Source organism: Trachypithecus francoisi, unplaced genomic scaffold, assembly GCF_009764315.1.
Source record: "Trachypithecus francoisi isolate TF-2019V2 unplaced genomic scaffold, Tfra_2.0 Lachesis_group0, whole genome shotgun sequence".
NCBI lineage: Eukaryota > Metazoa > Chordata > Mammalia > Primates > Cercopithecidae > Trachypithecus > Trachypithecus francoisi.
Genome location: NW_022681453.1, coordinates 123,502,977 through 123,516,288, shown reverse-complemented (window position 1 = coordinate 123,516,288; position 13,312 = coordinate 123,502,977). Strand labels below are relative to the sequence as shown.

Below are 13,312 nucleotides of genomic sequence, written 5' to 3'. Positions count from 1 at the left end.
ATAGTATTGGCAGTAGCTGTGACATTGTTACCAATGGAACTCACACGTATTTTCATATTACATTTATAGTTCTTTTCTAATAAATTAAAGTATCATTTATGCTGAACTCTTTGAAAAAGGGTTAGTAGACTCACCACTTGATCTTATTATTTAAAGCATTAGTGAAGATGCGGACATATAACTAAACCACAAATTTGCTTAAACATTTCTTTCACTAACTATATTTAGGTATATTTGTTTCCTTTTCAATTTGGTGTATTTTTATTTTAAAATGCAAAATTATTCTGAAGAAGTGTGCAAAGCAGAATAATGACCCCCAAAGATGTCCACACCCTACTCCCAGGGACCTGTGAATTTCTTAAAAGAGACTTTGGGTTTGTTGACCTGTAAATTAGTTCAACCAGTGTTGAAGACACTGTGGGAGACAGTATGGTGATTCCTCAAGGATCTAGAACCAGAAATACCATTTGACCCAGCAATCCCATTATTGGGTATATACCCAAAGGATTATAAATCATTCTGCTATAAAGACACATGCACATATATGTTTATTGCAGCACTGTTCACAAAAGCAAATACTTGGAACCAACCCAAATGCCCATCAATAATAGACTGGATAAAGAAAATGTAGCACATATACATCATGGGATATACACTCTGCAGACATGAAAAAAGATTCATGAAAAAAGAGTTCATTTCCTTTGCAGGGACATGGATAAAGCTGGAAACCATCATTGTCAGCAAACTAATACAGGAACAGTAAACCAAACATGGCATGTTCTCACTCATAAGTGGGAGTTGAACAATGAGAACACATGGACACAGAGAGGGAAACATTACACACCAGGGCCTGTTGGAGGCTGAGGGCAAGGGAAGAGGTAGCATTAGGAGAAATACCTAATGTAGATGACAGGTTGATGGGTGCAGCAAACCACCATGGCATGTGTATACCTATGAAACAAACCTGCATGTTCTGCACATGTATCCCAGAACTTAAAGTATAATAAAAATAAAAAGACAGACTTTGGGGATATGATTAAAGTTAAGGACCTTGATATGGGGAGATGATCCCAAATTATACACATGGGCTCAATCTAATCATACAAGTCCCTAAAAGTGGAAAAGAAAGGCATAATGTTGGGTCAAAAAGATGAGTCATGAGTACAATTGTACCTGTTTTTGCTGGAATTGAAGCTGCAGGCAGGTGACCATGAGCCAAAGAATGCAGTGGGAAAGACCTTCAGCTACAGACAGGAAGAAAATGGGGATCTCAGTTCTACATCTGCAAGAAGTTGAAATCTACCAGCAATCCAAATGAATAGGAAACAGATTACCTCCTAGAACCTCCAGCCTGCCTACATTTTTATTTTAGTCTGGTGTGACCTGTACTAGACTTCTGACCTACAGAACTGTAATAACCTGTTGTTTTAAGCCACAAAGTTTGTTCTACTTTGTTACAGCAGCAATACTAAACTTATATGCAAAGAATGCCCGTGCTTCATCAAAATATCAATGTTGTACATGACAAACAAAGAACCCAGCTGTAGTTTAATTCAACATCAGAGTCCCAACATGTTTTCAAAGGTAAATGTTATGGAATGAAATAATTAATGATCATTAAAACATCCCAAATTTTGGCACTGAAAATGATTCCATCTATGTTAATAAAGACATAAAACAATTGTAATAAATTTCTACCTTATCTCTTCCAATTTGGTTCCTAAATTTTCTAACTCTATGTGCATGGCTGATTATGACAATTAAAATTTTTTTTTCTGAAAATTATGATGCATATATAAACTCGGGCACCTAACTCAAGAGTAGCTTTTAAGGAATTGATTGCCATAAGCAATCAATTGAATGTAAACTTATGTCATTAAAGAATGCATATGGGTGGAAAGGTTGTACTAGCAAAATCTAATGAAGAAAATGATGTATTAGAAATACAGAAGAGTGATGGCTTGTTCTGAGTATGCATCTTAGGTTAGAATAGATTATCTTCTATTATAATTTCAATATTCTTTGGTAAGAGTAACTCTGAAAATGTATGTTGGTGCCAAAGCAACATCACTGTGTATTATTTATGGAAATATGTTTCTAAAGTAGTAATCAGAAGACCATGAAATTCTTTAAACACCTGTTAGGATTAGGGAGTGGTAGAAATCTAAATTAGGCTGTTGGAATATTGCAATATTTTACCAGATAATAGAAAGCCCATAGGCAATTATATGAAGGGACAATTCTTGAAAAACATTCTTGATTTTTTTCTTGGCATACACTTTCTAATTAGTTTTACTTTAGCACCTTTCTTTTTTATAGTTTGCCAAAATGTACTATCTTTTATTCACAGCTTTTGGTCCCAGGATTATTCAACCTAGCTCATAAAAGAAAACAATATTGCATTTGTAAGCATTTGTTCCTAGAATTGGCAAGTTTAGTCGAGAAAAGCTGGAATGCCATTAAAACAACACCCTGTCATCTTTCAATCAGTCCTTAGCTGAAGTTAAAATACCACTCATTCTACATGATCCAGGTAAAGATCTTCTTCCTTAAGGCACTTTACTGCCTCAGGCCTCTGTGGTTTGCTTTTTCCCTAAAAATCCTTAAATGTTTGGCACCCATGAACACTAAATGGAGTTTTCAGTATTCAATTCACTCATTCATCCAACACTATTTGATTGTCTGCTGGGTGCCAGTCATGGGGCTAAGCTCTGTAGATACAAGGATGAAAAGGACTCTGACCACATTCTTAGTATAAGAGGGAAATAAATGTGAAAAGTGATAGTTACAGTACAGTCTGATAAGCACTGTCTTAAAACTTGGAAGATTATCACACATTGACAATTATAAAATTATGGAGATGTGTTCTCTCTTTAGCTGTTAGTTAAGTCCCTAAAATGCTTTATGCTTTGTCTCCCTGTATTACCATGCTGATCTGTTCATAATGCCTGTTTTTAATTAAGTCTTCTTGATAAAATGTTTTTCTCTTACTGTGCTCTTCTCTTATTTTTTTTTCCTCCCATTCTTTCCATTTCGTACTGTGAACAGTGAGAAGGCATTTCTTCTCAGCCCAGTACTACTACTTTGAGTTAGTAGAGGGGAGTGGTTAAAAATTCAGGCTCAGGGTAGAGATTACCTGCATTTGAATCTAGGTCCAGCCACTGGATAGCCTTTTAACATAGGCAAGTCATGCAAACTCACAGTGCCCAAATTTCCTCATCTGCAGAATGATGAGGAATAGCACCTATTCCACAGTGTTCTTGTTAGGATGAAATGAGATACTGTGTGTAAAGTGCTTGGCATATAATAAGCACTGTGCAAATAGTGGCATTATTATTTGACAGCAGAACAGAGGCCAGAAATTTCTTCAGTTTAATTTAGGGCCAAATAGAAATGCTATTAATAAGAAATGTATTGTTTTTATTTTTGATTGCACATGACTGCTGGAGAGCCTCTGTAGCATAGAGTGAGTAGCCCCTTAGCAAGAACCAAAATGGAGGGTATGGATGAAGCTCAGATCATCACCATCTGGAGAATAGAGACAGTGCCTGAGTCACCAGGAAATCTGTCCCCTGCTCATCCCAGAATCCCTGATCTTTGACTTTTTAAGGGAACATGTGACAGATAATGCCATCTGAGAAGGTGAGCAGCAGATCTTCTAAGTGGTAGGATTGAGATTTCAACCTTTGGCTCTCTGACTTTAAACCATGTTTTTCATGTTTTTTCCTCTCCATAAATAAAGTGTGTTCCCAATGGGACAAGGATCCAATGAATGAGTATGTAGGAAAGAGACTTGTACAGGAGATGCTGTGATAAAGTGGTCTTAGCAAGAATTGGGAGCAGACATGGCAGTGTGGGATGTCATCTGTTGTCTAGGGCAATGACGATGTAGAACAGGGACAATATTTCTTAGTAGTGCTGCCATATGCTTAGATACACCCTAAGCTTTGTTGGTATGAAGTAGTCTGTAAAACGATTGGCTGTTGGTGAAACCACAATCAGTTTTGGCCTTTAAATTGTACTGTGTTGATATTCAATATTTACTCTGCTGGAGTGTCATATAGATTTGCTTTTTCTTCTCAATGCTGTGGCTTGACATTGCCTTAAATTCTAATAGATTATTAGTGTTTTAAAAGAGTGTGTCATTTTATATTCATAGTAATGAAATTCTGATGTTAAGGATCACACAAGGTTGTCAAGACAAGACAGAATTCATACAATGCGCTGCCTACAATGCTCTTGGCCAAAGGGCTTTCACCACTGGCAGAACCTTGTTACAATAGCCCTACCTTCCTGGATTCCCACAGCCTGGACCCTGAGGGCTGCCATGGAGCCAGGCTCCTGTATGGCATGGGTTTGGGGAAGAAGCCAGACAGAGTTCTTAGCAGGAATATAAATTGTGTGAGGAGTCATAAAAACTAGATAAGGAATGTGTTGTTTAGTAGTTAAAGATGTGCCGGCCTTAGTTTAACTATTTTAAACCCTTAGAAGGATTTGGAAAATGAATTGAGAGCTGGTTTGTTATTTTTGCCCCCATAAGTCTTTGTTTGTCTTTTTAACAAGCACAACGGCTTTAGAAATCCTGTCTCTAGTGATGTTTACTTCTTTTCTACTTGGGAAACATTCTAAGGCTCACAATGGTACTTGTGGCACCCTAGCACATTTCCCCACCTCTTATACCCCACCCCTCCCAATATAAAAAGAAAGAAAAGGAAAAGCTACCAACTGCACCTGAGCATTTGTCAAAATTCTTTGGCACAATTCAGCGCCTGCAAATGTTACAGGAGGATGTGCAGATAGATGCAAAAGGGCGTTTGTCAAATCAAGAGAACACTATTCAACCGGGACGCATTTCCAGCTCTCTGTTGTGTGGTCGCCTTGAGAATAATTATGTACAAGCACTGCTTGGATCTTATGGTGACCTAGCTAGGGGAAGAAGATTCTGGGAATAAACAGCAGCTAAGCAGCAACAGAGCTTGCCGTCTGTTTAAATAATGCTCTGTAAATGTCTTCAGGTAGCCTGTCTAAACCCTGGAATTTTATTTTCTTCAGGGTTGCTAACCTCTTCCCTGTGCTACCAAACTGTACAGGTGAAACCTTTGCATTTTATCTTTTAAAAACCTGCTTCTCACTGCTCCCTAAATACAACTACCATCACAGTTTTTCATGATTATCTCTGACTCTTTTAGCATTTGCATGTGGTTAGTTTTCTTTCATTATTTACTAGCCTTGAATGAATCTGTAGCCTTTTATATTTTATAGATATTATATAAAATACATCATGTTTGTCTCATAAAGATCTTGTTTTTCAACACTTTTGACTGTAGATGCATAGTTTTTGCAGCATGCTAAATCTTAATCTCAATTTTGTATTTTCTGGTTAAAATCATCTCTGTAAAAAATCAATAAAAGAGAGAAAGCACACTTTTTTTCCAGGTGCTCCCAGGTTGATCTTGTACAGTAGAAAGTTACAAGAGTTCACATATATCTGTCCAATCTAGAAAAATTTATTACACCTCTGATTCTGAGTGAAAATACAGAATGACTATCTTTAACTTTCAGGAAGCAAGGACTATAGTAGCTTTTTTGTTGTTGTTGTTGCTAATGGAAAATCTCCATTATTCCATAATTTTTGGAGCCTGTTGCCAAATTTGGTGGAGCATGAATATAGCTCCGCTTTTATCTTTCGGGGTGCTTGAACCTTCGCTCTCTTTCTTGGCTTTGGAGAAGCGTACAGTTGTTTTTTCCTTCATCTTTTCTCAGTCCTTCTCTGAAATTCTTGGATGGCTTGTTTACCTCTGTTCACTGTTTTATGGCTTTAGAGCTCAATTTTATATCTCCTGCCCTAACATCTCTCATGAGCTCCAGTACCTGGTGGAATTTCCACCTTAGACTTGGCCTATCTAACATTGACTGAGCTCACATCTTCCTCACTCCATCTTTCAGCACATTTGTGCCAAAGTTGTTTTCTGCCTCCTTTAGTCAGGCTCCAGAGGGCTTTACTAAGATTTCTATCATTTATCTTGATTGTGCCTGTTTTAAAAAATGATTTAAATAATAAACTCATCTTACTGTTAAGTCTAAATCTTCCTGGATGAGTTTGAATTCAAAGTTTTCTTTTGTTTATTCAAAATCCACTGTCTAAAAATTTTCACTTGTGTTGAAGTTTTATGAAAAACTGAAAAGTATGAAAAAATTGAAAAACATATACTTTCTATATGCTTAAAGGGGTCTTAGAAGTCATTTGGTAAAATTACACATTACATAGATGAATAATTCATTGTAGACTGTAGTGAGTTGGGTTTCTAGGCCCTTGGTGAAGCTTTGTTTCTACTAAATATAATGAGAAAAGTATGGTTGTTAATGAATTACATATTCCACATCTCTATGTACATTCATGTTTATTTCTTTCATAACATTTTGAATCTTCAGACCTATAAGAGGATCATCTTTTGGGAATTATATGCTTTATATTTGCAAAAGTCCATTTCTAAAAGTCTGACCTGAGTTTCATATAACTTGAGTATATTGCTTTCTTTCAGAGAACATGTGTCTTTGGGCCTCATCACATGTTGTTTCTTGTGTAGAGTCACTGCCTCAGACCTGTCACATGGCCAGTCTCAAATCATTAGCCAAGTCCAAGTTTTGCAATAACCAACCCATGAATAATGACACAATAATGGGAATTGAGCAGCAATATAAATTATGTTAGATTTAGCAAACCAGATGTTATGAACACATTAAAAAAAATACCGTTCCACTTTTAGAATGACCTTATTATGTGATGAAAAAGGGACTGAAGAGAATGTGGGCACTGCTAACTTCTAGAAGTAAGGAAAGTATGCTTAGATAGGGACATAATTTTTGGTGAACTGAAATTCCTGTCCTCAAACTAATAAAATTTGATTCATTTCTCTAAATGATCCTCTCTAAATAGATCTATACAATACTAAGTACCTACTGGCTTATATGGCTATAGTTCCTCATAGTTATTTGAAATGAGCCTGTGGTGATGGTTTGAGGCTAATATAATTATTTTCTTCCACTGCGGGCAAGGTATAAATCCTCCAGGACTTCTGAAATGCCCTTTTATACTCCTTTCAGGAAGGTAAAATGATTGCTTTATCAAATCCATGTCTGTAGGAATTGTATTTCTATGTATGCTATTTGATCTTATTAGATCAAATCACTTTCTATGGATCAACTTGTCTCAGTCTTCATTTCTTTTAAGAGGAAGGAATTATAAAGACTACAGTGGGGATATTTCACTTGGTTTGCATACTATTGGTAAAGGACAAATGATAAAAGAGGATATAATCATGACTCATACAAATATAAAATAGATACATGTCAACATTTTTATTTCACTCACTAATTAGTGGAGGAACTGGAAAAGTTGTTAAAATGGGTTGCTACAAAGGAGAATTTAAACAGCCAACCAATACACAAGCTCATCAGAAAGGCTGATTTAAATTTGCTTAATAGATGCAAAGCTAGCTTCTTCAACAGTGGGAGAGGGAAGTCGATTGAATTTCCACTGGACAGAGTTTATTTGCATGCCTCTAACCAAGAATTAGTTGCATTGTTATCAGTTTTCTGCAGGTTAATGTCTACTTCTACAGAATTATAAAATAGCTGAAGACAATGAAAAGCACAAACTTCACAAAATTAGATAATCTTGCGTGTGTTCTAAACAATGTATTGTTTTGCATTAATGACACCCTTAGTCTTTTGGTCTACTTCATTAGCTTTCCCAGTTTTTCCCTACAGATTGCCCTCTTCTTTGGGCTTTATTTTTTTCAACGGTTTTGGGGAAAGTAGCACCCAATTTATGTTTCAGAATAATTTTTATTATCTCTGCCTAAGCCTTTTGTTCCCTCTTCTTCAAGTCCAGCTTAGGCAACTCAGTCATCAATAAGTCCTCGCGAAGAGCATATCCCCAAATTGGAAAATAATCCTTCAGGGCATCTGAACGTAACTACATTTGGCTTACTTGGTGAAACAGTTGTCTGAATAGAATAAGACTACATGAAAGGAGGCGAGTGTTCGACATTTTAAAATGCACTTTAAGAAAACTTAATTTTGGGTCTTTTTGCTTACCATATTTATTTGCTATGTATTTTATTATTATTTTTTGAGACAGGGTCTTCCTCTGTCACTCAGGCTGGAGTGCAGTGGCACCATCATGGCTTACTGCAGCCTCTACCTCCCGGGCTCAAGCAATTCTACCACTTCAGTTTCTTGAGTAGTTGGGGCTACAAGGGTGTGCCATCACAACCAACTAATTTTTTATTTCTTTGCAGAGATAGGGGTCTCACTATGTTTCCCAAGCTGGACTTGAACTCCTAGATTCAAGCAATCTTCCCACCTTGACCTCCCAAAGTGTTGGTATTATAGGCATGAACCACCATGGTCACCATACACTGCTCTGCATTTTAGAGTAGTTAATACAATTGTGACAAATTACAGTGGGAGGTAAATCAATGAATATTGTAAAACATTAGCAAAAATTTAAGGTCATATGGTCCAAACATCTAAACAGTTCTATTGTTACTTCACTAATGAATTAATTCATTTATTCACTAGATCAGAAGCTCAGTAAAGGCAATAACTTCACCTATTTTGTTCCCTATTGCCTCCCCAAAGCCTTGCACAGTGTTGGAGGCATAGTGTATTTGTGATATACACTTATCCAGTGAAATTTTAAGAATAATTTATTAATCACCTACTCTTTATCTGACACTATGATAGGTGCTGGGGGTTAAAAATAAATATATAATATGCATTATGGTTAATGTTTTAGAAAAGTTCCTCATCTTTTATTGGATCTTTCCCCTCAAAGGAATTTGTCCTTGATGAGAGAATTTTAGGCATTATGGCGGGCTAACTGGAGAACAGTCTGAGTTTTCCCCAAATCACACCATATAGGAAAGTTTCTTTTGAATGTGTGGTTAATATTATCTCTAGTGGGATCTCCCCAAGCAGTATGCTGGGTGTCACCCACATAGAGACATTGGAGGTTGCTGAGATGTAGACCACTGGCTTCAATGGCAGCAGTTATTCAAGTTCTCCTAGCAACCCTTCACCGTGTTTCTGAGTCTGATCAGAGATTCTTCCTCTTATAGCAGCCTAAGAAGAATAATCACTACTACCGGTTAGAATGTACCAGAATCTAGGCTAAGCACTTTGTAACTTATATCTCATTTAATCCTTATACCTACCCTGTGGGGTAGGTGAGAAGTTAAGGATTATTATTTCATTAATGCAGCTAGTGAGTGGCAGGGTTAGGATGTGATTTGAGGTCTGCCTGAAGTCAAAGGCCATATGCTTTGTGTAGTCTCAATATCTAGAACTGATGTGATGAGAATATGGCTGAGTCTATGTTGAGTGTTTTTGGGTCTGCATGAGTGGATGTGGGAGAAGCAGGATTCTTTTTTCTTCATTCATGGTGCAATAAAGACAAAATGTGCATTATCCATTTTTGCTCTGCTGTAGACTTCTCTCCATCTAGGCTCCTGCTGAAAAATTACATAGTGACTCTGACAATTGAATCAAGACTTCTGTTAAGGCCCCAGAGAGGTCAGCCTTTCATACAATGGCATTTCAACCCTCTCTTCCACCCTCAGCCTGAAGAGTTCTGAAATAGCTGCTGTCTGCCCATAAGTCATCCTTCAAACCTTTGTATTTACAGGACAACTTGGCATTTTTCTTCTCTTCATCTTTCAAAATTTCCAATACCTTTAACATTTGATTTTTTCTCTCAGAATTTACTTCTCTGAAAATGTCTACATTTTGGCTTCCTTTAGTTTCGTTTCCAATTTTGAACTCAGTGTGCTCCTCTGAAATCATTTCCCTCCTTCTAATTAACCTGACTCCATTACATACACATTCCCTATTCTTAGCTTCATTGTATCATTTACATAAATTACTAAAGTTATTTCAGCTTTATCTCAGACCTCCTTTAACACCTACTCTTCAGAATTCTTGGTTTCTTGCCATTATCCCTGATTAGCCTCAAATCTCTCTCTCTCTCTCTTTTTTTTTTTTTTGAGATGGAGTGTCTCTCTGTCGCCCAGGATGGAGTGCAGTGGCATGATCTCGGCTCACTGAAACCTCTGCCTCCTGGGTTCAAGCAATTCTCCTACCTCGGCCTCCCGAGTAGCTGGGATTACAGGCACATGCCACCATGCCCAGATAATTTTTGTATTTTTGTGGTAGAGACGGGGTTTCAACATGTTGGCCAGGCTGGTCTTGAATTCCTGACCTTGTGATCCACCCGCCTCAGCCTCCCAAAGTGCTGGGATTATAGGCGTGAGCCACCACATCCCCAAATTCTTTTGATTGGCTCTTTCTAATATCCCAACTAATGTGAACTGAGAGGAAAAAAAAAAAAACCAGAATGTTTGGAAAATTAGAATAAATTCTATAAAGATTTACGTAGTCATTTAGTTTTTATAAACAGACTCTACTCAACTTTGTTGGTCTAAGTTCTAAAAGGTACCTTTGGGGTAAAAAATAACTACATAGCATATTATAGCAAAATAACTATGTTTTAAGAGTTTAATTTTCAATTTTTATTTGATCTGTGACTATTTCAATGTAATGGTTTATGTATGCTCCTTTTGTTGTAACTATATTTTTTTGTAGAAAATTTCAAAAATATGCAAAAATAGGACAGAATTAACAGCCATGTAGCTGTCACTTAGTTTTAACTATTTAGAACTCATGACCAATCTCATTCCATCTACTTCCTCCTTCCTCCTGAAGTGTTTGGAAACAAACTCCAGACATCATATCATTTTATATAAGTATTTCAGTATGTATTGCTAAAGGAAAAGCAGCACTTTGGGAAAAATCATAACTACAACTAAACATTTTCTTAAAGATCATCAGGTAATAGCCAATGTTCTAATGTCCTTGTGTTATTTATTTTACAGTTTGTTTGCTTCAATCAAAATCAAGTTCATGAATTGAATTGGTTGTTATATTTTGTGTCTTTTTAATATGTAGACTCTCACTCATCTCTTTATTGCCATCAATTTATTTGTTGAAGAAGTCAAGTTATTTGTTTTATGGTGTTTCCAACAGTTTGGATTTTGTTGATTGTATTCCTGTGGTGTGTTAAACGTATTGCTTTAGCATTTATATTTTCTCTAAATTGGTGATCTGATTCAGATCACCTTAACGAGATTCAGGTTTGACTTCTTGGGAAGGTTACTTCATAGGCAGTATTGTGGACTTTCGTCAGGAGTTAGCACAATGGCTGTTTATCTCTCTTTTTATGATGTTAGTGACCATTGGTTTTCACATCCTAGATTCACAGAGCAACCAAATAAAGATGGTTGAGTGAATGGCTAAAGAAATAAATATGTTCGAATCTGTACTCATCTCATGTCTTTCCCGATGTAAGTATAGAAATTAAGATTATTCAAAGATCATAATAAGTTTTACCTCTTCCAGATAAATATCATTTTTTTCAATAAAGTTTCCAAGGACCTAGATAATTTAGGATTATCTTGTCCAATGAGACCTTGGAATATTTGTGTTTGGAGTCGCTGTGGAAGACATATGTACATATTTTAGAAAGCTGAGGAGCAAGCTGGCATTCTCTAGATAAGATTAAGAACACAGCTAGATGTATACTTTTTTTAGGTGAGGGAAGGAAATGATCTGGGCACACACAAAATAAGCTGTTAACAATGATTATCACTGGTGAGAATGAGTGCGGGAGATAGGAAAGATTGTCATTTTATTTTGTACCTGTCTATTGTTTGAACTTTCTCCATGATTATCTAGATGGGATCACGTTCATTTCGATTTTCTTCCTTGTATTTATATAGTTAAAAACGTAGTAAATGCTAAATAAATGAATGAGTAATTAATTAAATTAGAAAGCTATTTAAGACACTTGTCTGGATGGAGATACTTCCCATTCCTTTTTTTTTTTTTTTTGAGACAGAGTCTCGCTCTGTCGCCCAGGCTGGAGTGCAGTGGCGCGATCTCGGCTCACTGCAAGCTCCGCCTCCTGGGTTCACGCCATTATCCTGCCTCAGCCTCCCGAGTAGCTGGGACTACAGGCGCCCGCCACCACGCCCGGCTAATTTTTTGTATTTTTAGTAGAGACGGGGTTTCACTGTGTTAGCTAGGATGGCCTCCATCTCCTGACTTCGTGATCCACCCGCCTCGGCCTCCCAAAGTGCTGAGACTACAGGCGTGAACCACTACGCCCAGCCGATGCTTCCCATTCTTAAGGCACTTACCTGGTTGGAGAAAAAAAACAAAACAAAACTAGGACACAGCACTTATGTTTATCAGCACACTTACTGCACGTATACTAGGCACTGGGGGTGTTACAAGAGAAAAGATCATGTTTCTTTCTAAGATTTCCCATAGGACTTGCATCAACTCTACTGTGTAGGAGAAGCGACCAATCATCAGGCCTCTGCCCATGCCCCCGAGCACATCACCTATAGGCTCTGAAAGCCCCAAGATCTCAACTGGCTTCCCGTAGGCCTCTGTACCAGCCGCCTTGCACCCTAACCTGACTTGAAGGCATCCTGCCCCATGCTACTTCTCTCCCACTGCAATTCTCCTCTGCATTGCTCTTTTTGCTTTGTACAGCTCCGGACTCTCCGGAACCTCTGAACATTGCTTTTTACCTCTTGTTTTAATGAAACCAGTTTCCCCAGTGGCATGGCTCTCCTTTTTGAGCTCCTTAAGGGACAGGTTGATTTTACTTCTTTGGTAATATTCCCCTTCAGAGGCTTGAGGCGCCTTCAAACTATAAACTTATACATGATAATTTTTCTTCTCTCTTAGAAAAAGGATAAATTTATAATGGCTCTGTTAACTAAGGTTTTTAATAAGCTACACCAATATTAATGTGTACCCTTTTCCTGGAAGATATATTTTATTACAGAAAAGAATGAAATATGCATTTTCAAAATTTTTGTAAGAATTTTCCAGCCTCAAGTCATTCAAGTTGGAGGTTTAATGTGGGACCTGACCAGTGAGCCTACTTCAAATAAAGTAGGGAGCTATGACTCCCCTCACTGCCCATAAGAACTTATGTCCCAGGAGAAGAAAGGGGCAAGGACCAGCACAGCTCTTAAAGCTGATGGAACCCATCCTCAGTACCACTTTCCACAGGGCACTGGGTTAGGAAAAAATGTCTAGATCTGCTCAGACAGCTGAAAAGAAAAAGGAGAAAAAGAAACCTAACAAGCAGAGTGCTAAAATCGATGTGCCCAATGTGAGAAAACAATAAAAGGTGCATCCCTTGTGAATTTATTTAGTTTCCAATAACAGAAAG

General features: G+C 37.3%; 1 long non-coding RNA gene across 1 annotated transcript in view; it reads left to right on the top strand.

Moving 5' to 3' along the window:
- The first annotated feature begins 2,441 nt into the window (after positions 1–2,441).
- LOC117077215 overlaps positions 2,442–13,312 on the top strand; it is a 39,628-nt gene continuing 28,757 nt past the window's right edge. Inside the window, exons 1-2 of the long non-coding RNA XR_004434700.1 lie at positions 2,442–2,533; positions 3,452–3,642. This is a non-coding gene — a long non-coding RNA (uncharacterized LOC117077215). The remainder of the gene's footprint in view (positions 2,534–3,451; positions 3,643–13,312) is intronic.